Source organism: Rhinolophus sinicus, chromosome 18 (assembly GCF_057876585.1).
Source record: "Rhinolophus sinicus isolate RSI-liver-muscle chromosome 18, RSI-T2T, whole genome shotgun sequence".
NCBI classification, from domain to species: domain Eukaryota; kingdom Metazoa; phylum Chordata; class Mammalia; order Chiroptera; family Rhinolophidae; genus Rhinolophus; species Rhinolophus sinicus.
The window spans coordinates 66,707,692-66,733,971 of NC_142518.1; the positions used below are offsets into that span (position 1 = coordinate 66,707,692).

Genomic DNA, 26,280 nt, shown 5'->3' on the forward strand with positions numbered 1-26,280 from the left:
TGCTTATACATGGAATCTAAAGAACAAAATCCAAACTAAACACAAACAAACTCATAGATACAGAAAGCATTTTGATGGTTGCCTGATGGGAAGGGGTATGGGGGTATGGGTGAAAACGAGAAGGGATTAAGAAGTACAAATTGGTTGTTATAAACTACTCATGAGGATGTCGGGTATAGCATAAGGAATATAGTCAATAATACTGTAATAACGGTTCGGTGTCATATAGGTACTATATTTGTTGAGGTGATAGATGGGAGGGAGTTGGGGGCAGAGTTCAAAAGGTAAGGGGATTAAGAAGTACAAATTGGTAGTTACAAAATAGCCATGGGATATAATGTAAAGCATAGGGAGTACAATCAATAATATGGTAATAACTATGTATAGTGCCAGGTGGGTACTAGTCAGGGAGATCACTTCACTAATTATATAAATGTCTAACCACTATGCTGTACATCTGAAATTAATATAAAATAATAATGAATGTCAATTGTAATTGAAAACTTTTAGAGGAGGGAAGGTAAATGGGAATAAGAGGTCCAAATTTCCAGTTATAAAACAAACAAGTTATGGGGATGTAATATACAGTATAGGGAATATGGTCAATAATATTGTGATAGCATGGTGTGGCATCAGGTGGTTGCTAGACTTATTATGGTGATCACTTCTTTAAGTATATAAATGTTGAATACTATGGTGTACCCCTGAAACTAACATATTTTATGTTAGCTATATTTTAATAAAAAACTTTAAATTTAAAAAAGTATTCTTAACAAAAAAAAAGAATATTTATAGTAATATAAAAATGTGCAGCACCCAATGAGGTAAAATGCACAATATTTGGCACCCAAAAAATAATTAACAGGCATGCAAAAAATCAGAAAAGTACATTTCATGATGAGGAGAAAAAGCCATCAAAAACTGACACAAATGTTAGAATTAGCAAACAAAGTAATTAAAACCATTATTATAACTGCATTCCATGTTTCAAAAAGTTAAATAAAGACATGGATGATATAAAAAAATATTTAAATCAAACCTAGAGACCAAATCTACAATGTCTAAAATGAAAAATACTCAGGATGGGATTAACATCAGCTTATACATACTGGTAGAATAGATTAGTGAACTTGAAGACATAGCAATAGAAACTATCCAAATGAAACAAAAAGACAAAAGACTGAAAAAATGGAACAGAGCATGAATGAGCTGTTTAACAACTTTAAGCTGCCTGATATACATGTAATTGGAGTGACCAAAGGAAATGGGGGGAACTGAATACATATTTGAGGAAATAATGTCCATTTTTTCCCCTAAATTTGTTGAACACTATAAACATATAGATCCCAAGCAGCTCAATCAACTTCATGCACAAGAAATATAAAGAAAACTATACCACATGGCACACCATAGTCAAATTGCTTAAAATCAAAGATGAGAACATCTTAAAAGCAGCTTGGGGGGAGAGACATGTTACATACAGAGGAATGAAGATAGTGATGAAAGCAAATTTATCATTGAAAACAATGCAAATGAAAAGATAGTGGAACACCTCTACATACCGAAAAGAAAAAAACAAACAAACAAAAAACCCCCAAAAACTATCAACCTAGAATTCTAAATCCAATGAAATATCATTCAAACGCTGAGGTGAAACAAAGACTTTTTCAAACATGCAAAAGTTGAAATAATCACCAGCAGATCTGCACTATAAAAAATGTTAAAGAAAATCCATCAGGCAGAAGAAAAATTATACCAGATAGAAATATGTGTCTACAAAAAGGAATGAGGAGCTCATGGAATGGTAACTATGTGGGTAAAAATATTTTTTCTTACTATTTAAATCTCTTTTAAAAATATAATTGACTGTTTTGAGCAAAAAAAACCCCAATATATTGTGAGGTTCAAAACACATGTAGAACAAGTTGGAAAACTAACAAAACCTGATTTCAAGACTTGTTATAAAACTGTAGTAGTCAAGTGAGTGTGATATTAGCACACAAACATACAAATAAATCAATGGACTAGAATAGATTCCAGAAATAAATCCTTATGTTTACAGTCAGTTGATTTTTGATAAAGGTGCGAAGGATCAGTAGAGAAATTATAGTCTTTTCCACAAATGGTGCTGGAAAAACTGGAGATCCACATGCAAAAAAAAAAAAAAAAAAATGCAAAGGTTTCTTAGATATGACACCTAAAATATGATCCAGAACTGGATAAATTAAACTTCATTAAACTTAAAAACTTCTGCTCTTTGAAAGATGCTGATGACAAAATAAAAAAACAAGCCATATAAGTGGAAGAAAATATATGCACATATTACATCTGATAAGGACTTGTATCCAGAATATATGGACTCTCAATACTCTATAATTTAAAAAGCAGATTTCAAAAATGGACAAAAGATTTGAATAAATACATCACCAAAGAAGATATATGAATAGCAAATAATCACATGAGAAGATGCTCAACATCATCAATCATTAGGGAAATGCAAATTAAAACCACAATGAGATACTACTACACATTATTAGAATGGCTAAAATTTTAAATGTACCAAATGTTGGCCAGGATTTGGAACAACTGGAACTTTTATACATTGCTGTGGGAATGTAAAATTGGTATTACCACACTGGAAAAGAGTTAGTAGTTTCTCAAAAAGTTAAACATGTATTTCCCGTATGACCCAGCCTTCCTACCTTCAGGTATTTATCCAAGAAAAGTAAAAGCATATGTCTATGCAAACACTTGCATATGAATATTAATAATGGAAATATTTGTAATAGCCAAAACTGAAAACAAGTTAAATATCCATCAAGTGCTAAATAGATTTAAAAAAAACAAAACAAAACTGTGGTATATCCATACAATGGAATACTACTCAGCAATAGAAAGGAATGAACTACTGACATACACAACAATATGGCTGAATTTCAAATAATTATGCTGACTGATAAAATGTCAGACAAAAAAAACCACATACTACATAATTTCATTTAAACTCTAGAAACTGCAAATTAGTCTATAGAAGAAAACAGATCAGTGGTTGCCTTGGCAGGGGGTATACTACATACTGAGAGGGAAAGAAGGATTATAAAATGGCACAAGGTATGTTCACTATCTTGACTTTGGTGATGGTTTCATGGCAAATGCAGATGTTATAATTTATCAAATTTATACTTTAAATATGTACAGTTTATTATATGTAAATTATACCTTAATAACATTGTTTTTATAAATTTTAAGATTAAGTGTAACTAAACATTATTGTAATCAGAAGTTTTACTATCCTAGAATACCTATAAGGCAGTCAGAGATTTTAAATGCATTCAAAGTCAAAGGTTGTTTTTTTCCATAGAGAATAACTAAAACAGTAGATTTGAAAATGTTTTATTATTATTATTACTTTAATAGAGGTATAATTGACATATAACATTATATTAGTTTCAGGTGTACAAGATGATTCAGTATTTGTGTATATTGCAAAATGATCACCACAAAAGTCTAGTTAATATCAGTCATCATACATAGTTACAAATTTTTTTTCTTATGGCGAAAATTTCTAAGATTTACTCTTTTAGCAACTTTCAAATATGCAACACAGTATAAAGTAACTATAGTAGCCATGCTCTATATTACATCAACATGACTTATTTATTTTATAACTGGAGTTTATCCCACCCCCACTCCACCTTCTCTGGCAACCACCAATTTGTTCTCTGTATCTGTAAGCTTGGGTTTTTTTGTTTGTTTGTTTGTTTGTTTTTTATTGCACATGCAATATTTATTATTTCATGTACGAAAATATACAGCTTTCACCACAATACTGAGATTGTAAGGGCACATTAAACTTTAGATTTTATCCACAAAAGTTGGGTATTAGACATCATACCCTTTATTAAGGCATTACAAATCATATATTGATGACAGGAGCTCTATTACTCTTTTACAGTAAATTAAAGTGTTTTGAAACCAAAAGATTTAAACTTATAAAAGATTTATTGAGTATACAATAGAAAATTCAATTCAGTTAAGCTTGCGTTTTTTTATGCTAAGTGAAATAAGTCAGACAGAAAAAGACAAATATCATGATTTCACTTATATGTGGGGTCTAAAAAAATGTTTCCATTATTATTTAATTTTGTTGCCTAAAAGATGTATTTTATCTTCCAAATGAAGAATTTCAGTAAGTTTTGAACCATTTGTCAAAAATGTGAAAAAGACAGCATACTCCAAACAGCACCAAATCATTTATATAATTGTTTCCTAAAACTATAATATGAGAATCATTATTTAATGAGTGCATCCAATGATGCACTTCTTTTATTTTTAGATGAACAAGGTCAGACAATTATATTCGCAAACTCATCCTAGAAAAAGTGCTATTGAAAGGAAGACATTTTGATGACATTCAGGACGTCAAGGGTAATACAATGACAGCTCTGATGGCCATTCCAGAAAAAGAGTTCCAAAACTGCTTTGAAGAGTGGACTAGGCACTGGCATTGATGCACAGCTTCCCAAAGGGAGTACTTCGAAGGTGACTGTAGTGATATTCAGCAGTGAGGTATGTAGCACTTTTTCTAGGATGAGTTCACGAACTTAATTGTCCAATCTCATATGTTATGGTGATTCTGCTCACTTACAATTATGATGTATGTTAATTAGGAAAGACTAAATCATCCGATGACTGTAATACAGTTGTCCTGATGAAGTAGGGCAGCATAATGGATAAGGATTTGTGCTGCCATAAGGTATATTCCAAAGTGGACTCTATTAACTAATTGGACCAAGGCAGTTACAGTATCTGAAGCAGACCAATCTAAACCACTGTCCGAATTAATATCTATTATGTGTGTGTGTTTCCAAAACATGGGTGAAGCATAGCACTAAAGGCTAGCAAACTCCAGGAAGCCCTACAACTAAAAACAATACAGAAGAAGCCAACTCGAGACCAGTAGGAGGGTCAGAGACACAGAACGAACTGGTCCCACTCCCACGTGTGACCATTAAACATCAGAAGGGATATCTTGGCTGTGGAGGTATCCCCCAGAGGAGCGAGGGTTCCCATAACCTCCCCAGCCCAGGGTTCCAGTGCTGGGGAGAGAAGTCCCCATAACTTCTGGCTGTGAAAACCAGCAGAGATTGTTGCTGAGTGAGACGGAGGGCAGCTGATGTCACAGGCACTCCTCTTAAAGGAACTGCATAATGGCTCTGAGCTCCAGCATTGGTACAGCAGCTGGAGAGGTGACAGGGACATATGGGGGGGAAACTGAGTATCTGGCTTCAGGACAAGGACTGGAGGGGCAGCTTTCTCCCTGACAGAGGAGCTGGCAGAAGCCATTGTTTCCTTGGTAGCCCTCCCCCTTCCCTGCGTGCAGACTCAGGCAGCCGCCATATCTGAGTCTCCATCAAGCTGGTTAACACTATTTGGTCACCACACCCTGGTGATTCTGAGACCCTGCCCCACCCAACATTCAGGCACACCCAAGCTGATTCCAGTGGCTTTTTCATACCAACTACCTGCCTTGGCTCATGCTGCAGACTTTCCTAGGGTCTCTCAAAGGTTCACGGAACCAAGACAAGCAGTATCTGACTTGAGTATGTGCCATACTCCTGGCTGAGTAGCCCTAAGCCTGGCACTAGTGGCAGCCATCTAGGTTTGCAGCTTGGCCTCTCAAGGCACTTCCAAGCACAACGTGGGAGGTGCCCATCTCTGGATTGCTTTGTGGCTCCTGCTGGGTGGCCCCGGGTGGGGCACAGGCTGCAGCTGAACTTGACCTGTAGCGGGTCCCCTTCCAGGTGGTCTCCTCCTAGGCTGGCACACCCAGTGGCCAGCTTCAAAAAGAGCTGGAGCATCACCCAAATACCTCGAAGGACAACACACCTAAGGGGTGGATTGGGCAGGCACCAGAGCTCTGCTGAGGCAGATCCTGTTCTATAGCATCAGCCCCTGCACCACAGCTCCTCCACTGTAGTCACAGCCAGTGCTCACAACCAATGAGCCCAAAAGTCACTCCCTCCTATTGACATGCAAATAGCAACTAAGGCTCAACTACAAGAAGTTGCAAATAGCAACTACACACAACTCACACAAGGAACACACCTGGAGCACCCAGCCCAGGTCACAAGGAAGACTGTGCCACTGAGCCCCACAACACAGCTACTATCATGTTTCCCCAAAAATAAGACCTAGCCGGACAATCAGCTCTAATGTGGCTTTTGGAGCAAAAAATAATATAAGATCCGGTCTTATTTTACTACAACATAAGACTGGGTCTTTATAATATAATATAATATAATATAATATAATATAATATAATATAATATAATATAATATAATATAATATAATATAATACTGGGTCTTATATTCATTTTTGCTCCAAAAGATGCATTAGATCTGATTGTCTGGCTAGGTCTTATTTTCAGGGAAACAGGGTACATAAGTCCACTCTACTAAGACCAGGAGACATAGCATCCCTACCTAATACATAGAAACAAACACAAGGAGGCAACCAAAACTGGGAGACAAAGAAACATGTCCCAAATGAAAGAACAGAACAGAGCTCCAGAAAAACAAAATGGAGATAAACAATCCACCAGACACAGAATTCCAAACACTGGTTATGAGGATTCACAATGATCTCAGGGAGAACTTCAATAAAGAGATAGAAAATGTAAAAATGGAGATAGAAAATATAAAAAAGAACCGTCAAAAATAAAGAATAGAATAATGGAAATGAATAATACATTACAGGGAATCAACAGTAGATTAGATGAAGCAGAGGACTGAATCTGCGATTTAGAAGAAAGGTAGCAGAAAACACCCAACCACAACATCAAAAAGAAAAAAGAACCCCAAAAAAATGAGGAGAGTTTAAGGGGCCTCTGGGACAACATCAAGCATACCAACATTTGCATTATATGGGCAGCAGAAGACGAGAGCAAGGAATGGAAAACTTATTTGAAAAAAATAATGACAGAAAACTTCCCTAACGTGGGGAAGCCCAGTAACTGCAGAGTCCCAAACAAGATGAACCCAAAGAGGCCCACACCAAGACAGATCGTAATTAAAATGCCAAAGGTTAAAGACAAAGAGAGAATCTTAAAAGCAGCAAGAGAAAAGCAGTTAGTTTGCTACAAGGGAGCTCCCACATGATTATCAGCTGATTTCTCAACAGAAACTTTGCAGGCCAAAAGAAATTGGCATGAAATATTCAAAGTGATGAAAAGCAAGGACGTACAACCAAGATTTCTCTACCCAGCAAAGCTATCATTTAGAATCAAGGACAGATAAAGAGCTTCCCAGACAAGAAAAAGCTAATGGAGTTTATCACCACCAAACCAGTATTACAAGGAATGTTAGAAGGACTTCTTTAAGATGAAAAATAAAAATAAAAAATATGAATAATAAAATGGCAATAACTACATACCTATCAATTACCTTAAATGTAAATGGATTAAATGCTGCAATCAAAAGATAGGGAAGCTAAATGGATAAGAAAACAAGACCCTTACATATGCTGCCTACCAGAGACTCACTTCAGATCAAAAGACACACAGAGACTGAAAGAAAAGGGATGGAAAAAGGTATATCATGAAAATGGAAACAAAAAAACAAACAAAAAGCTAGGGTAGCAATCCTGATAGCAGACAAAATAGACTATAAAACAAAGACTATAGTTTTGTAAACCTGAAACTAATATAAAAAAAATAAAGTTAAAAAGAACTAGGGCCTGAGCCCAGGTCCTGAAAAAAATAAAACAAAACAAAGACTGTAACAAGAGACAAAGAAGGACCTAGTAATCCCACTTCTGGGTATTCATCTGAAGAAACCAAAAATACCACTTCGAGGGGACATGCCCATCCATATATTCATTGCAGCTTTATTTACAATAGCCAAGATATAAAGGCAACCTAGGTGTCCCGGAGTGGATGAATGGATAAAGAAGAGGTGGTATATATACAATGAAATATTACTCAGCCACAAAAAATAATGAAATCTTGCCATCTGTGACAACTTGGATGAACCTAGGGGGTACTCTGTTGAGTGGAGTAAGTCAGATGGTGAAAGACAAATGTCCTATGATTTTACTTATAAGTGGAATCTAAATAGCAAAATAAACAGAAGCAAACATAGATACAGAGAACATTTTGATGGTTGCCAGATGGGAGGGGGTTTGGGGTGGGCAAAAAAGGGGAAGGGCTTAAGAAGTACAAACTGGTTGTTACACAGCAGTCATGTGGATGTAGGGTATAGCAAAAGGAATATAGTCAATAATATTGTAATAACTATATATAGTATTAGATGGTTAATAGATCTATTGGGGTAATAGATGGGAGGGGGGTTGGAGGCAGGGTGAATAAGGTAAAGGGATTAAGAAATACAAACAGGTAGTTATAAAACAGTCATGGAGATGTAAAGTAAAGCATAGGAAATATAATCAATAATATAGTAATAACTATGTATAGTGCCAGGTGGGTACTAGTTGCTGGGGGGGGGGGGTCCTTACTAAATTATGTAAATGTCTAACCACTATGCTGTACACCTGAAATAAATATAAAATACTGTCAACTGTAATTGAAAAATTAAAACACGGGAGAAAATAAAGAGGAATAAGAGGTTCAAATTTCTAGGTATAAAACAAGTAAGTCTTGGGGATGCAATATACAAGATAGGAAATGTAGTCAATAATATCGTGATAGCGTGGTACAGTGTCAGATAGTTGCTGGACTTATCGTGGTGATCACTTCTTTAGCACAGGGAATGTAATCAATAATAAGCTAATAACTATGTCTAGTGCCAGGTGGGTACTGTTGAATAACTATGATGTACACCTGAAACTAATACAATGTTGTATGTTAGCTATATTGTAATAAAAATCTTTTTAAAAAGGCTAGCAAACTCCAGTCCCCTTTGGGGGAAAAACCTAATTATTTTAAAATCTAAAGATAAAAGAGAGTTGATTTTAGAGCATGGGAAAATGAGACAAAATGCAGGTTATGTGGTGAGTCAGCAAAACTTAAAAAAAAAAAAAAAAAAAAAAGGATTCCATGTAGAAAAGAAAGTTTCCAGAGATGCAACCATCCCTAAATCCCCTTGTTTGAATCCAGTCACGTATGCACAAAGGCACCCACTGTTAACATCTTTTTTGGTTGGTAATAGCTGAGTGAAAATGCAACATTGCCGACAATCAATAAAATGTTTACATTGGGATATTATATTGATTATTTTATCAACTGTCCCCTTTACATTTAGGGTGATGTCCTTCCAAGAAAACTACTCTAAATATGTTTATTAAAATGTATCTGTCTTAGATATCTAGTCAAGGCCACTCAGACAAATTTAAGGTAGATTCAAATCACAAAGCTGCTAACTCTGGTTTCTCAGATCCTTCCAAGTTCTTTTTGGATACAGATCCCCACTCTCATCCTCCCAAACCCCTTCTGGCTCCTGGAGTAAATAATGTAAATGTATCTGGCCCCGAAGATTCTTCTGTGAAACCTCCCTCTGCTGTCCTGGTAGTTTTCTCTGAATATATGTGTGGTTTCAGGCCTTCAAAATCCTACTTCTTTCCCTGACCTAGGGTTCTGTGTTCTGAACTGTTTACAGAATGCTCACTAGTTAGGAGGGCCAAGTATGTGCTAAGTGCTGTGCTATCTGGCTAAGGATAAAAGAATGATGCATAGACCCTGCCCATAAAGAGCTCACACTCTAACAAAGGAGATGCTTAAATAGATAATCATAAAAGAACACAATAACCAAAGAATACACGTACAGGGCATTATGAGAATATCAAGGTGGGACACCTACTCCAACTTGGGGAAAGGAGAATAAAAAGAGATACCAGCAGTAGAATGTGAACTGGTTATAAATGTTGTGTGCCAGCTGGTTAGCCAGGTAGAGTGGACAGCATTTATAAAAGCATGGTGGCACAAAGCACCGTGGTGTGGGCAAGCAGTGCAGTGATACCAGATAGCAAATTGTAAGACAGCATGTGCAAGAGACAGGGGGGATCACATCCCATGGACAGAGGAGCTCAGTATGTTATGCTCAGAAACAAGATGAATCAGCCTTTGATAATGGGAACCACTGAAGAGTTTTAAGGAAGGCAAGGATGTGTTAGATCACTGTGACAGTGACACAGAATATAGATTTGAGGATGCTGTGATATAAATACAGGGAAAGGATGATGAGAGGCCAAAGTACGGGCCAGCGGTACTAGAGATGGAAAGGGGCATACTGAAGACATAACATGAGGGTAAAATCTGCAGGACCTGTGGATGTTCTGTAACACAGAATAACCTCTTCTATTAGGACTTGGAGTTCTGATGTGCTAGATTTCTAATTAAGAGCAGTAGAGAATGGAATTGTGCCTACAAACTCTGGATCTGGGCCCAGGCTGCCTGGGTTCAAACCATAGCTTCACTATGTTTTAGCCGCGTGACCATGGACAAGTTATTCAACCTCCCTGAGTCTCAGTTTCTGCATTTGTAAAAACAATGACTAAGAGCTCCTGCCTAAGGCTATGAGGATTCAAGTATATGTCATGAGTAAAGGACATAGCACAGTGCCTGGTCTAGAATAAGCACCCAATATTGGTAGCTTTTGGTTTTAATTATTATTAACCATATGCTTTGGAAAATACATGAGCATATGGTTGTTTTGACATCTTACCATGAAATCTGAGAAATCTAATCAGTATTCTTGCCCAGATGGAAAGCCACGGTACCTCTCTGCATAGAAGTAGGCTGACAAGCATAAATATTAAGCAAATGTTAGTAATTAGACATGATCGGTTTAAAAGTACTTATTTATACACTGTTCCAGACAGGACTTAAAAAGTGACTTACAAAGATACACAAAACATAACAAACACAGCATAAAATTTAAAAATAGGATCAAAAACAAGAGTGGCGTCATAGAGGAGTCGGAATCAAGGCTTCAAAACCAAAGGGCAACTGAGGCTTCCCAGTCGCCGGCTTGGGTCTAGACCCTGGCAAGGTCACGTATGGAGCACATCCATGCCTCAGACAACATGCCCTGGCCTGACCACAGTGGGTCCATTCTCAAAAGTGTTATGGGAGCCAAGTTTTTACTCTCTCTTAACAACAAGAAATTTATAACTAGCTCTCAATTTTACAAGATTCTCATTTTGGTTTTGCACTAAGTTTCTTTTGATCCCACAATCTTTTTTTTTTTTTTTTTTATTAAATTTATTGGGGTGACAATTGTTAGTAAAATTACATAGATTTCAGGTGTACAATTCTGTATTACATCATCTATAAATCCCATTGTGTGTTCATCACCCAGAGTCAGTTCTCCTTCCATCACCATATATTCGATCCCCCTTACCCTCATCTCCCACCCCCCACCCCCCACCCCCCTTACCCTCTGGCAACCACTAAACTATTGTCTGTGTCTATGAGTTTCTGTTTCTCATTTGTTTGTCTTGTTCTTTTGTTGTTTTTGGTTTATATACCACATATCAGTGAAATCACATGGTTCTCTGCTTTTTCTGTCTGACTTGTTTTGCTCAGCATTACACTCTCAAGATCCATCCATGTTGTCACAAATGTTCCTATATCATCTTTTCTTACAGCCGAATAGTATTCCATTCCTTCGATAGATGAATGGATAAAGAAGTTGTGGTATATATACACAATTGATCCCACAATCTTTTTCAAAATAGGTTCTACAAAATTGTAGTCTGCATGTACTGAGGCATTTTGCAGTTTTAGTTCCTTTTAAAATGATGATGATGATGATGATGATGATGGATGATGATGATGGAGGAGGGGGAGGGTGGGAGGGAGAAAGGGAGGAGAAGAAGAAAGCAGCTAACACTTCTAAAATGCTCATTATGTACCAGGCACTTTTCAAAGCACTTTACACACACAGAGTCATTTAGTTCTCACAATCATGTTATGAGGTAGGTACTATGTTATCACGTTTTACAAATGAGGAAAGGGAGGTACACGTCAAGCACCAAATTTGCCCAAGGTCATATGCCCTATAACTGATAGTCTGGGTTTTTTTAACCCAGGCAATCTGGTTCCAGAGTCTAAGCTCTTAACCACAATGCTATTGGATCTCTTCATATTCTGACAATATTGCTTATACATGGTGATATTTGGAAAAAGAGACATCTTACACTTAGGCACTAGAGGCAGAGTTTTTAAAAAGTCCTCAGATAATAACAAATAAACGCTTGAGAGGCCCTTGGTCTGGCTTACTTTCTCAGTCCCCTGACCTCCCCCCGCAATCATGTGTAACGGATTCAGAGCAACTCTGCACATGGGAAAGGACCCATTCTCCTCATCTAGGATGTTCCTTCTCAAGGATGGTAGGAGCATATGGGGCGGGGGGAGGAGGATGGTAGTAACTAAAATAGAGTCTCTTTTGTTAGCTCTTAGAATCATAGGTGTGGAAAATTTCCTCCAGATTAAATCTACATGGTTACTTTTCAATACCACTGAATTCTATTCAAAAATGGTTTGAAGAAATTCCCACTGAAAGTAATACATACTTCTCAAAACTGAATCCCAGAGGGAAGCTAGTTGTCTCAATATAATACATATGTTTCTCTTGCAGAGTAGTTACTTGGATACATGGAAGTGTCATCTTATTTTCATGATTTCACACTTTTTTTCCTGCTCCTCAGCAACTCCGAGCATCTTAAATCTACCACCAATCCTAGAAAGCAGACCTCCATACATAGAAGTAGAAAAGATCATAAAAACGAGACTATGCATACAAATACACATACCCCCGCCACCTTGGCAACAGGGGAAATGCATATATTAAGACAAATCCCATTTGGCTTTCCAGCTTGCAAGAGCTACACTGGGAGTTTCCTCTCATATGACCCAGGTGGGCTCACAAGAGCCCCATGAGGTTGATGGGGTGAAGGATGATGAGTTCATCCTCTTCTCTGCCAAAGTCCCTTTCCTTAACAGCCCCAAAGCTTAAAAAGATCGGAAATCCCCAACTAAAAGAACAGAATATTTTAAAATTCATGTCATTTACATGCATAAAACATTTTTTAAACTCTGGTGAGAGCCAACACATTGTCATTTTTAAGCCTCATCATTGTATGGAACCCCGTTATCTTTCCTTAGTCAACAAGTTTTGATATACCAGCACCCCCATAGAGAAGACCCTCTTCTGCTGCCAAGGTCACAGATGGTGGGGCTTTCTAAACTGAACTCTAGCTACCATCTAATTCTTTCTTGCAGGCCACATCACCTAAAAATCACCCACGCAATTCCCTTAAATGAGAAATCATGATGGTTCGTGACTAATCCAGCCCATGTTCACACATAACTGTGATTTCATGCATTTGGTTTCTTTTTAATTTTAGGGATGCTGTGATCTAGCTATGGCCACAGAAACCTTAAACGCAATCCAATAACCTGTAGTTGAACTTAAATTGAACAGTATATGTGACAGATAATTTTAAGGTGTTATTTAAGGCCAATGAGACATAAAATAAACATCGGTATAGATTGGAGAATATAAAATAAAATATTAACATACTGTAAGCCCTCTTTCCCTCTTAAACTGCCTGTTCAACCATAATTAGTTTACACATTACATCAAATCCCTAGAACAAGATTAGTACATGCGTTACCAACATCTGGTCTACAGCTAGAAGCAACATCCTAATATTAAAAAAATACTAAAGTGTGAAAATTTAAAACTGCTACAATGTCCAAATTACATGTGTATATACCCTGTTTCCCTGAAAATAAGACCTAGCCGGACCATCAGCTCTAATGCGTCTTTTGGAGCCAAAATTAATATAAGACCCGGTCTTATGTCATATTACATGAGACGCAGTCCTATATTATATTAAAATAAGACCGGGTCTTATATTAATTTTTGCTCCAAAAGACACATTAGAGCTGATGGTCCGGCCAGGTCTTATTTTCGGGGAAGCACGGTATTTGTTTTATCCTTAATTCTGACATAGCATATGAAAGTACCTTAAAAAGTTCTAAGGGGAGGACATAGGAATTTTCATAATTCAGTTAATATAACTTACAATAAAGTAAGGTACTCAAAATATCTAGATGGACTTCCTAGCCCCATATATATGACTATTTGCCCTTGGTAGTATTAGTATTATTTCTAATTAGAACCACACATTCAGTAACCAGCATATCAATGAGGATGCCCTTTTATTTTATAAAAATGAATAATCTCCCCTACTAGATAGAAAACTGTATGAGAAAGGGACTTTTTGTTCATCTCTGTATCTCCACTGCATAGAGCAATGTCTGCCACATAATATGCACACAATAAATATTTGTTGAATGAATGAGCTGGCATCAAAAATACCATATATCACATTCAGCCACACCCAAGAGCTTATGACCCAGGACTTCTCCACTTCTGATATTATTAATTCAAATACTCCACTCTGAATACAAACCCCTATCCTTCTAGTCTGTTCACACAGGTACTCAGACCTCACAGGGGAGAGTTCGTCTTTCCACAGAACTTCTACGTTCACCTTGTCTTCACTTCCTTTCCTAGACAGTTTGGATTCTATTGTTTCATTTGCACTCTTGTCAATATCCTCAATAACCCGTATCTTCATTGCAAATATCTGGTAAAAAAAACAAAAACGTAACCCTAGAGGAGTCCAACTGTTGTGCTTTTATGCCTGCACTGGGACTCCTGAGATCTCTGGAGAAAATAAAAATTACAAGCTGGTAGATTATTATCAATATGAATTCTTCGTCACCAAGCTTACCTCAACACTGCCTGACACTCCAAGTACGCTTCCCTGATCTTAGTTTACTCTCCTGGTCACCACAATAACTATTTCAAACCTTCCTCAACCATCTCAAATCTCCAACCCAAACCTTGCCCCATCTCAATCCCTGCTCTAAGAGGATGACCTTTCCTCTTACATCATATAGAAATAAAAATGCCCTCAGACAAGTTCCTGCTGCCAAATCTATAAACCGATTTTCATTTATATCTATTCACTTTTTGTTCTTCCCAACACTAATGCTCTTCCTCTTTCTTGTTTAAGGGTAATCCCTCCACCTCATTCTGGATCCTTTTCTATCTGGTATAAGGACCTTCCCTGTAAAGACTTTGCTATATGAATCATCCCTTACTTCCCATCAGCCTTTCAAAACATCTAAGTCCTTCCTAAATTGAAGAAAAACAAAACATAACAAAACAAAACCTTCCCTGGCTCTCAACCTGTCCCCTACAACCACCCACGCTCTCTCTGCTCTTCAGAGCCAAATTTCTTTAAGGAATTGTCCATATTCACTTCCGCCACTTAGTCATACGTCCAATCATTTCTCAACCCACCAAACTCTAAAATTTCAACCCTCACTACCCTGAATTTCCTCTAAGGTCATCAAGAACCTTCTAAATCCAATGGACGATAGTCAGTCTGCATCTTCCTAGACCTCTCTGAATCTGTAGGACCACTGACCATTTATCGATGGATCCATTCCATTTTGAAAAACTTATCCTACTGATATTCAACTATATGCACAAATATATATCAGAAGAATGTTCAGTGTTTGAATCAGCAAAAAAAAAAACAACAGCAATTTAAACATCTATCAATAGGAAACTGATTAAATAAATTATGGTACATATATAAAATGGAATACTATGCCATTGTTAAAAAGAAACAAGCACTTCTATATATACTGATGTTGGAAGCTTGCCACAAATATTAAGTAAACAATACATTGCAAAACATATATATTATGATTCCATTTGTATTTTTTTAATTAAAGTTTATTGGGATGACAATTGTTAGGAAAGTTACATAGGTTTCAGGTGTACAATTCTGTGATATATTTGCATTTTTTAACATTTAAGTGAAGACAGCATGGGAGGAAGGAAGGGAGGGAAGGAGGGAGGGAGGGAAGGAAGAAAGAAGGGAGGGAGGGAGGGAGGGAGGGAGGGAAAGAAATATTTAAGTGAAGACAGGGTGGGAGAAAGGAGGGAGGGAGGGAAGGAAGGAAGAAAGAAGGAAGGAAGGGAGGGAGGGAAGGAAGAAAGAACAAAGCGAGGGAGGGAGGGAAAGAAATATTTAAGTGAAGACAGGGTGGGAGGAAGGAGGGAGGGAGGGAGGGAAGGAGGGAGGGAGGGAGGGAGGGAGGGAGGGAGGGAGGGAGGGAGGGAGGGAAAGAAATATTTATGTAGGCATGGAAAATGCCTGGAAAGAGAGACAAATTTAATATTGTTACCTCCTAGGAACAGGATGTGGAAAGAACAGAAATCTTATGTTATCTTTTATTGGGTCAAGTAATAATGTCGTCAGATCCCTAAGCACACCAAGATTTCCAATGCAGGTAAGAAAGAAGTTTAAAAGAGATCAAAAGGGAATGGCCTGAGAGACTGGGTAAAAATCTATTTTAGTGTTTCCAGAGCTAAGGGAGGAGAAAAAGAAGGGTGATTAATTATTTCAAACATGGAAAGAGAGATCTACTAAAAACAAGGAGAGGTAAGTATCCAATAAGCAAAGAGCATGAACAGATAATTCTTGAAGGAGGAAGATTTCATGGCCAATATACGTAAAAAAGTAAAAGTTTCACACCTGCTGATAAGATTTTTTAAATATTTGCCTATAAATTCAGCAAAATTACAAAACATATGTTCAATTTTAAAGAGGGGAAAAGGTAGGAGGTAATCTCATACTTCGCTGGCAAATGTAAATTGGTAAAACCTGTTGGAGAAAGCCATGTGACAATGTGATTTCTAAAAAACTGAACTTCACAGAACTATCACAACTGTGATTAAATTATTGATTATGTGCTACATTGTTCAATACATATCTCCCCTGCTGAAATAAGTTCCATAAAAAAGGCCATCGTCTATCTTCTCTTCTCCACTATATCTCAAGCACCTAGCCTAGAAAGTGGCACATTGTAGGCCCTCAGTAAATCAACACATGCTTTCTCATAAGTTGCAAGCAACAGTTAAAAGACACTGGTACTAAAGTTATTCTGATGCCTGAACTGATAGAGCTACGAACAAAAAACAGTGTAGATGCCATGGAAATTTTCCATGTCTTAAGAATTACTCAAGTTCAAGGTAGGTTTACATAGTCACAGCTAGCCACACTGGTCCGTCATTTCAACTATTCTGCCAGCAGTGACTAATCTCCTGCCCCCTTATATTTCTGTCACAGCCACCCAGAAAAATCCTCCAAACTAGATTGTGCACACTGTTTCTACACCAGGGCTTATGATTGTTGCTGGAGAAAATGGATACAGAGCTCTGTAATGGGGCAGAGACACACTCAAGTTATCAAGACTTTCTTGGCTCACTGATGTGGCAATCTGGATGATATACCTCTTAAAGAGATCCTCTTACCATCCCTCTCAAATGCTATTGCAACCCCTCATCGTTCTCATCAGATGGAGCCTCCCTCAAAATCCTGTCTTTCCACAGCTGCTTCCTTTTCCACAGCCTCACCAATCCTGCCCACTTCCCCCTCCTGTCTCAATGGAAGAGCCACCTCCCTTTCTCTAAGGCCAGTCTTTTCACCTCTTTCACTCTGCAGCTCCCATCCTCCTGCTTTCTCAGCGACCTTGCATCATCAAGCTCTATGCCATCTACACACAAATGGGCTCACCTCTCTCCTGTATTTAAAATTAAGCAAAACAAAATTAACAACATTTTCTTGTCCCATGTGCCCTACTGTCTATGAGAAATACTCTCTCATTCCCATCACAGCCAAGCCCCTTCAAAGTGTGTACCATATTCCTTATCAGTCCTCAGTGCTCACTCTCCAACCCTCTACAATCTACCTCCCCTCCTGCTGCTGCACCAATGTCATCATTGACCTCATAATTGCCAAATCTAATGAACATGTTTTTAAAATGTTTTATAGTGTGTTTTATCTGATTTCAAGAGGGGTACACATCATGAACAAAGTTATGACATATGACAGACTAGAGAGAAAAAACCTTGCACTATATAGCAGGTGATGGGTAAATATCCCTAGTAATTACAGTGCTCTTACCAAAAAAATTAAATATATAACCCAAAAGAAAAATGTGCAAAGGATATTAAGGAGCAAGTTTCAGGAAAAATACAAATAGCTAACACACATGAGAAGATACTCAGCCTCACCAGTAATCAGAAAACTGCAAGTTAAATCAGTTAGATACTATTTTTCACCTATCTGATTGGCAAAAATTAAAAAAGACTCACTCTCATGGTGACAATATAAACCTTCTTAGATGTCACTTTGGCAGCGCCTACTCACATTTTTAAATGTACATATCCTTTGACCCAACCATTTCTCTACTAGAAAGCTAACTCATAGAAATATTTGCGTGCATGTGTGTCTTACATCTTATATTTACCCATCCTTCAGCGTTGTGCAAAGATGTTTATTGCAGCTTTGTGGTGGTTTGGACTAGAGCAATAGGCAGAGGAGATGGAGACATGTGGCAGAATATATACACTTGGAAGTTCAGGTCAATAGGACTTGCTGATGACCTGGATGTTGGTGGGGTGAGAGAAATAGAGGAATCAAGGGTGACCCTAGGTTCTTAATTTGAGCAATTGAATGGGTGCTAGTGCCATGTTACTGAGAGGAAGCTGAGGGAAGGGGCTGGGGATGTGAGAGGAATCAGGAGTACTGCTTTGGCCACATTACATTTGAGATGTGTTTTGACATCCAAGCAGAGATGCCGAATAGGCCAGCAGACATATGAGGCTGCAGCTTAAAAGAAGGCTTGGGTCAGAGACATACACCTGGGGGTGATGAGTGTATAGATAGATGGTATTTAAAGCCATGGGGCTGGATGAGTGCTTGTGGGAAGATTTTGGATGGACAAATGTTCATGGACTGAGCCCTGAGCTCCAATGTTCAGAGGTTAGCGAGATAAATTTAGTAGAAGAGGATGCTGAGCAGAAGTTTTTTGTACAAATTTGAGTTTCAAAGTTTACATCAAATGGTGAAGAATCACATATTTTATACCATATCAAGGGTCCGACTCCTTCCAAGCCTATCTTTTAAGGGATTCTAGCCCTTTTTTTCTTTCTGAATATTTCAAGGAGAACTGACTCTGGGTGATGAACACACAATGGGATTTATAGATGATGTAATACAGAATTGTACACCTGAAATTTCAAAACACATTTAAACAGATCAGTACTTTGTTTTCTTTTATGTTACCTAGTGGTTTCAAGCACTACACAAGTAGCACTCAGCAATGTCTTTTCCATAAAGTTAATAATCCAATAGCTATCTCATGCCTAAAAGGCTAAGGGTGACTTGAGGCCAGAAGCTTTATTTGTGGCATCTTATATTCTTTTAGGCTGTCCACTTCCCTATTGCACAGTAACTTACTCCAGCTTCTTACTGAGCTCACCAAATGCCTAAAATGTATCGAGACATCTGACAATCCACACCCCTCCCTCAGTGTAGCCTCCCTTCCTAGCCACAAGAAGCATAGCATCTTTACATTTCCACTTCAAACTTCAGAAGTTTCCATCCAGAGCCTCATGCCTTAAAGAGAGAGAGAAAGGAAGCACTTCCAACTAGGTCAAAGTTGTCATCAGTAATGCAATCTCAAAGCAAAACTCAGCAGAAGGAAAACAGTGAGAACGGGGCCCAGGGCAGCCTAACACTGTAGGGTGACAGACAGGGGACACTTAGTTTCAGTTCCAGGAGAGCACAAAAAAGTGCCAGTTCCTAGAACAGTAATGTCATTCATTAATTCATTGAACAAATGTTGGTAAGTACCTATGTCCCAGGCCCTGTTATAGGTGCTGGGGTCCACTAGTGAATAAAACAGACAGAAATCCCTGCCCACGTGGAACTTACATTGTGGAGGGGGGAGAGAGATAGACAATAAGAAAGAAAAATGAATGAAATATGCAATATGTTACATTAGAGTAATAAGGTAGGGAAGGGGCACATAGAATATTCCGGGAAGGGTTGCAAGTTTAAACAAGATGGTTAGGGAGGGCCTCACTGAGGTGACATTTAAATACAAACTCCTAGCTGTCAGATTTCAAGCGCCTCAAAAAAAGGTGTCTTTTGTACTTCAATCCCACCATTGCCAGACCTCAGGCCCTTGAAGGCATGGGACCCCCAGTTCTTAGCACAAATGTTTGTTGATTTTTCACGCTTAAGACAAAGGGAGCTCCAAGATCCAGACCTTGACCTTAAAGTGGTTAACCTTCCAGGTGGAAAAACAACTGAGGTGTTAAGGGCTTTCCTGAGGTATAAACAAAGAGCTTTTGGACACAGGATAACTGGTAATTCTGCATAGGGGAAGGAATTGTGTTCAGAAAGGCTGTCCCAAAGGAGGTGAGTTTAGAGCTAAATTTTGAGATAAATAGGAATTAATGGCAGGGAGTGGGTATGGGTGGCAAGTTATCTTTTCAGGGGGAAAAAAAGAGCAGTTTGAGCAAAGGCCCAGTGATCAGATCAGGGAAGATATTTTCTCCTGGACTGTCCCTGCCTCAGATATGCCATCCATCCCAGGATAAAATAAGCAAACACTTCCCCTCTGGCCCTCTGGCTTGACTGTTGGGAAATCCTTATCGCATACCACATCCTCATTTCTCCCCAAGCAAGCAGGAAAGGAAGAAGTTGAGTCAGGCACACATCCCTAGAATCCAGTTACCCTCTCTTAACTTCAGGACAATGACTGCTGAACTAAGAGCCCTGGAAGTTTCATTCAAACAGGTACAGTCAGGGGTGTGTACCTAGAGTGGCAATGTGGCAACTGGCCCCCTGCTGGAAGTGAAGTGGTGAAGTGGGCAAGATATCAGTGAGGTAAGAGGTCTAAAGTCTCCTCAGTGCATCCAGGGTAGAGTCAAGGACCAAAACTTATACTTCGGCGTGGAAGGGAAATTTTTAATCACTTAGTCCTCACTCGTGAGCTATTTAGTGTTCCTAACATCCAAGGCAGCAGAAGCGGTATGACAGGGGATAGGAACAGAGCTGTGCATTAAGATGACCCAGCTGTGTCCCTCATCTGTTGGGTGATTTGGAGCAAGGCACTTAACCTCTCAGTCTCATTTTCATCATAAGACAATTATAATTGTAGTGCCTACTTCATAGAGTTATCATGAGGATTATATGAGATAATTATGTCAAGAACTTATCACAGCGCCTGGCTCAGTGGATTCTAACAACCATTATTAGTAGCAGCCTTTAAGGGGAAAACTCAAAGAGTATCAACCAGAATGCGACATACACTCACAGACCAGTCATCCCTGAACAGGCTTCATTTCACTATTCTGACTTAGAGTGAGGCTCCTGAAATTGTGTTACCAGAAATGTTTGCCTCCTGCCAGGAAAAGTCTCACAAGCCAAGATGGTGGTCTCTTTCTACTAGGATTTCCAGCAGGTGCTAAAAAACAAAAAACAAACAAACAAACAAACAAAAAAAACCACAACTACAACAAAAAACTTTCTCAGAGTCTCAACTCTGCATTAGACATTATTCTCTCCACAAACCAGTGGGTAAACACATTAGGTCATTAATACCTTAATATTAATGGATTTATGAGGGGTGGTGGCTGGGAGCTAAAAAAGCAGAAAAGCCAGTTTAAAATAGGAGGTCCAGGATGTACTGAAGACTAATGTCTGCCACAGATGTTCAAGGTCTAGGGTCAACCCTGCCAAAAGCTGTATTCTGGAGCGCTAGGTCCTCTGGTCCTGAAGAAGTAGGGTACTAGGGGAGGAAAAGGTTAGTTAATGAGAAACAGATCACTTGTTCAAGCCACCAGAACTCTAACCAAATGATTTCACCACCAAAACTAACCATTTCATTCAACGTTAAGGGCTGGAGACGTTCATAAGCCCCTTTATAAACCAAAACAGAAGGTAGAAGTGTTCTGGGCCCCTTCTGAGGGCTCTGAGGACTCTCCTCCAGGAGCAAAGCCTGCTTGAAAAGTGGCAAGATAAAGCAGTTCAACTCTGGAGCACACAGCCGGGTCCCCCGCCCCAAGTGCAGAAGAAGCCCACTGAGGCAGGAGTGGGACCAACCAGCCAGCAGCCTTTTTACCTGTGGCGTGCCCCCTGAGGTCCGTAAGGAGCACGGGGACAAGACCACGCGCAATGGCCGGGCACTGCCAGAGGACCCCGCGAAAAGGTGACTCGACGCCTGGGAGGGCGCAGTTCCCGCTAGGAGCTCCGGCCCCACCCCTGCCCCCGGGCCGGCTCTCCGGAATTGCCTCAGCTCCCGCAGGCGGGAAAAGCCGGCCACGCCGCTCGAGGCGTGACAGGGAACACAGAGAGGCACAGCCTTCGTTAGTGATCAGGGGGCCTGGGAAGGCGCCCAGGAGAAAGCAAACTGGCGGGGAGGGACTGTCCCCGGGGAGTCAAGCAGACTGGAGTCGAGGCGTGGGAAGGAGGGCTATCCAGGGAGGCAGAAAGGTGACAGGAAAGAGTGGGAGAGCGGAAGGGGTTAGGGAAGGACGCAGGGCCCTGAGATGGGGGTGGGGGCGCTTAGGCAGAGACTAGGGGCTGGGGGCCTGGCAGGAGTCCCCGACCGACGGTAAAGGGGCGGCCTCTGGCCGCGAACCTACCTGTCAGGTGCAACAGGTGCCACGAGAGGGGCTAGATGTCCCAGCACCGGATTCAGGGCAGGGTCTATGGCTCTGGGAAGACCGCAACCCCACTCCGGCGGTGGCCGGCCCGTCTCACCCTCCCGGGAGGCGGAAAAAGCTGCAACTTTCCCTGGAGCGGGGAGGAGCTGGACTCTTAAAGGGGCCGCACAGCGCTCCAGACTCCTTAGTACGGGACCGTGCCACTCCAAGAGGAGCTCTGGGAACCAAACCTTAAGGCACTGGAGGAATGCCCAGGATTATGAAAGGGAGCTTGAGGATTAAGGATAAGGGTCTAAGACTAGACCTGACCCCCTTTTTTTTCCATCTGTGGTCACCCTCTCAGATGATAAATCACAAACCTCTTCACTCAGCTGAGCCAAAAGTTGTCAAACTGTTGTGTACTTTTAGGGAGAAGAAAACTGTAGACCATATACTTTGGTAAGATAAAATATGATACCATTCTGATTCTTCGACTTTCAGCCTTTTATGGCAAAGAAAAGTGTCTAAAATAGAAACGTTTTGGGCAAATAACATAAGACTAAATTCACACACATGGAGACAAGTGGGTAAAACATTCAACTCACTATCTAATCAAAGAGTAAATTAGAACAATAATGAGGTTCCTTGGCAAAGTTTTTATTTGTTTGTTTTTATAACAATGATGACAAACTGGCCACCAGATAAGTTATCTTATAATTGCTGGTAGGAGTGTATTTTGGTTAAAAATCCTTTGACAAAGCATGTGAGTAATATTTATCAATAGACTCTAAAATGTTTATATCTACCCAGTAATTGTAAGTTCCCCTCCCATTCTCTTCCTCCCTCTCTCTCTCCCTCCCTTGTTTTCATCACCCATTAACAATGCTCAAGTCCCTCTCACCTGTCATCAGCAAATAAACATGCTCAAGTCTCCGCCATCTTAAAAAAAAAATCCTCCTTACACACCAAATACCTCTCCAGCTCCTCTTTATGAATAAATTTATTCCAAATATACTTTACAGGCACATTTGTAATCTCCACTCCCTTAATTTTCACTCAACAATTTGACTTTCTTCCTCAACACTCCACTGAGACTGTGCTCAACAAGATACCCAGCTAATGACCTCCGTGTCAATAAATAAATAAATAAATAAATAAATAAATAAATAAATAAAAGACATTTTTCAGTCCTTATCTTGCTTGACCTCTTCCCTACATTTAATGCTGTTAACCATTTCCTCCTCCTTGAAAGTCTTCCTGTGGCATCTATGACACCATACTCTTCTGCTTTTCCTCATACCCTTTTGCCCTCTCCTCAGTTCCTTTGTAGATTCCACTCTGCTATCTAACCTCTGAAAGCCAGACATTCTCAAGGCTAGGCTACATATACTCTCTTCCTAAGTGATCTCTTTCACTCACTTGGCTTTAATTATCATCTGTATGGTCACACCTGAATTTTATAGCTTATCCAGATCTCTCCACTGAGCTCTGCTCTCTTGACATCTCCACTTGGATGTCTTGCAGGCACTTCAAACTCAACGCATCTGAAGCTGAACCCGCCATCTTTTCTCTTAAATTTGCTCCTTCTCCATTGTTTCCTGCATCAGTATGAAAAACGCAAGGCAGAAAGTGGGCACCTAGCATACCGTGTTTCCCCGAAAATAAAACTTAACTGGAAAATAAGCCCTAGCACGATTTTTCAGGATGTTCGTAATATAAAATAAGCCCTACCATATTTCCCTGAAAATAAGACTGGGTCTTATATTAATTTTTCCTCCAAAAGACTCATTAGGGCTTATTTTATATTATGAACATCCTGAAAAATCATGCTAGGGCTTATTTTCAGATTAGGTCTTATTTTTCAGGGAAACATGGTGGTACCTGGCACATAGTGGGACCTCGCTAATATTTGTATAATGAATGAATGAATGAATGTGTCCTAAGGAAACACAAACTTTTTGTACAATGATGTTAATTGCAGTATTACTTAGAATAATCAAATACTAGGGGGAAAACCTAATGGTTCAATGGTTAAGTAAATTAGAGCCATACGATGGAATATTATATAGCCAGTAAAATTGACAAGTAGTCTTCCCTTATCCATGGGGGATACATTCCAAGACCCCCAGTGGATACCTGAACACATACTGAACACTATATATGTTATGCTTTTTCCCTTTACTTACAAGCCTTTTCACTTAAAGGAAGCACTTTATGGCTTTTCTTTGGTATATTCGAATTGCCAGCATCACTACACTTGCACTTTGGGGCCATTATTAAGTATAATGTGTTACTTGAACACTGCGACAGTTGATATGATAACCTAGACAACCAAATATTAATAATGGGCAGGTATCATATACAACGTGGATACACTGATCAAAAGGGATGATTCCCATCCCTGGTGGGATGGAGCAGAACGGCACGAGATTTCATCACACTACTCAGAATGGTACAAAATTTAAAACTTACAAATTGTCTATTTCTGGTATTTTCCATTTAAAATTTTCAGATCACAGTTGACCATTAGTAACTGAAACCGTGAAAAGCAAAACCACAGGTAGCAGGGGACTACTGTATTTACACATAGTTCATAATGACAAGAAATACTTATGTGTAATATTAACTGAAAGTAGGATACAATATTTAATATACATATGATCACAACAATTAATGGACATGGGAGGATATGCATGAACAAAAGGCTAGAAAGAAATACGCAAACTATCAATAAGTGGCTGTCTCTAGGTGGTATAACTAAGTGAACTTTTCATTTTCATCCTAATTTTCTGTATTTTTCAACTTTCTTATAATAGTGTGTATAGCTTTGATAATATAAAACATACTTTTTGAAAATCTTTAATAGGGAAAGAAAAAATCATTTTAATTCTAGCAGACAAAATAGTAAAATTCAGCTCCCAGGCTCTACCCAGAGCTTTCTGCCATTCTGGAATCCTTAAATACACCACCCACAGCCTTAAGTGCAAAGAAGACTCTTCAAAAAGGAAACCCTTTTGTTCTGTCTAGCGTTGCTAACTCCATCCTAGGGGCCTCTCTGCCCCAGCTCTGGGCTTTGAATGTGTTCATCTCCCTAACCTGGCCTGTGGGAACTCAGATCAAGCACTTCTCTGCTTCTTCTTTGCAGGTGGTGCTTGGCAGGAGCTGGAAACACCCTCAGCCAGAAGGGACTTCAGAAAACATATAGTCCAATCTTCTTATTCCACAGCAAAATTTCCAGATATTATTTTAAGTTTTTCCTTCTTTATGCATGTGCAGTTTCTCACTCTCCAAGGTCCACCTCATTAAAGAGGATGTGTGAGGATCTGACGCCTATCACAGTTTCACTAAACCATCTGAAAATACTCAGAGACAAACATAAACAATGAACCAAAACCAAGTTAGTCAATGGCCTGTTTACACAGATTCCATGCTTTGCAACCTGCTGTCCACTTCTGTTTGATCCTCTTTGTTTGCCGCAAGGATTCTGTGCTCAAATTCTTATGCCAAATATTGTGAGCGCTCCAATGCAAGAAAACCCAGGCACTATCCTGTGCAACAATGTAAATAGGAACTTATGGATTATTATCTTATGTATGGTATGTAAACTCCTGTCCCATAGTGAATGATCGGATATGATGAGTTGTTTCATTTTACCACATTGAAGTAGTTCTGGATAGTGCAAACTAATAAGATACTCCATTGTTTGTTTTTTCCCTCAGCCCCAGGTG

The 26,280-nt window shown here is 39.2% G+C and overlaps 1 protein-coding gene across 5 annotated transcripts in view; it reads right to left on the reverse strand.

Moving 5' to 3' along the window:
• SYTL4 (synaptotagmin like 4) overlaps positions 1 to 22,692 on the reverse strand; it is a 69,342-nt gene extending 46,650 nt beyond the window's left edge. For 2 of the 5 annotated variants that reach the window (XM_019716673.3, XM_074323544.2), the window contains exons 1-2: positions 22,553 to 22,692; positions 21,294 to 21,372 (exon numbers count right to left, since the gene is read on the reverse strand). The gene's annotated coding sequence lies outside the window, so the exon portion shown is untranslated. Of the gene's footprint in view, positions 1 to 21,293; positions 21,373 to 21,509; positions 21,632 to 22,552 lie in introns of those variants that run through there. The other 3 variants (XM_088795302.1, XM_019716675.3, XM_019716677.3) reach the window with 3 other exon arrangements.
• Between the last annotated feature and the right edge of the window lie 3,588 nt (positions 22,693 to 26,280).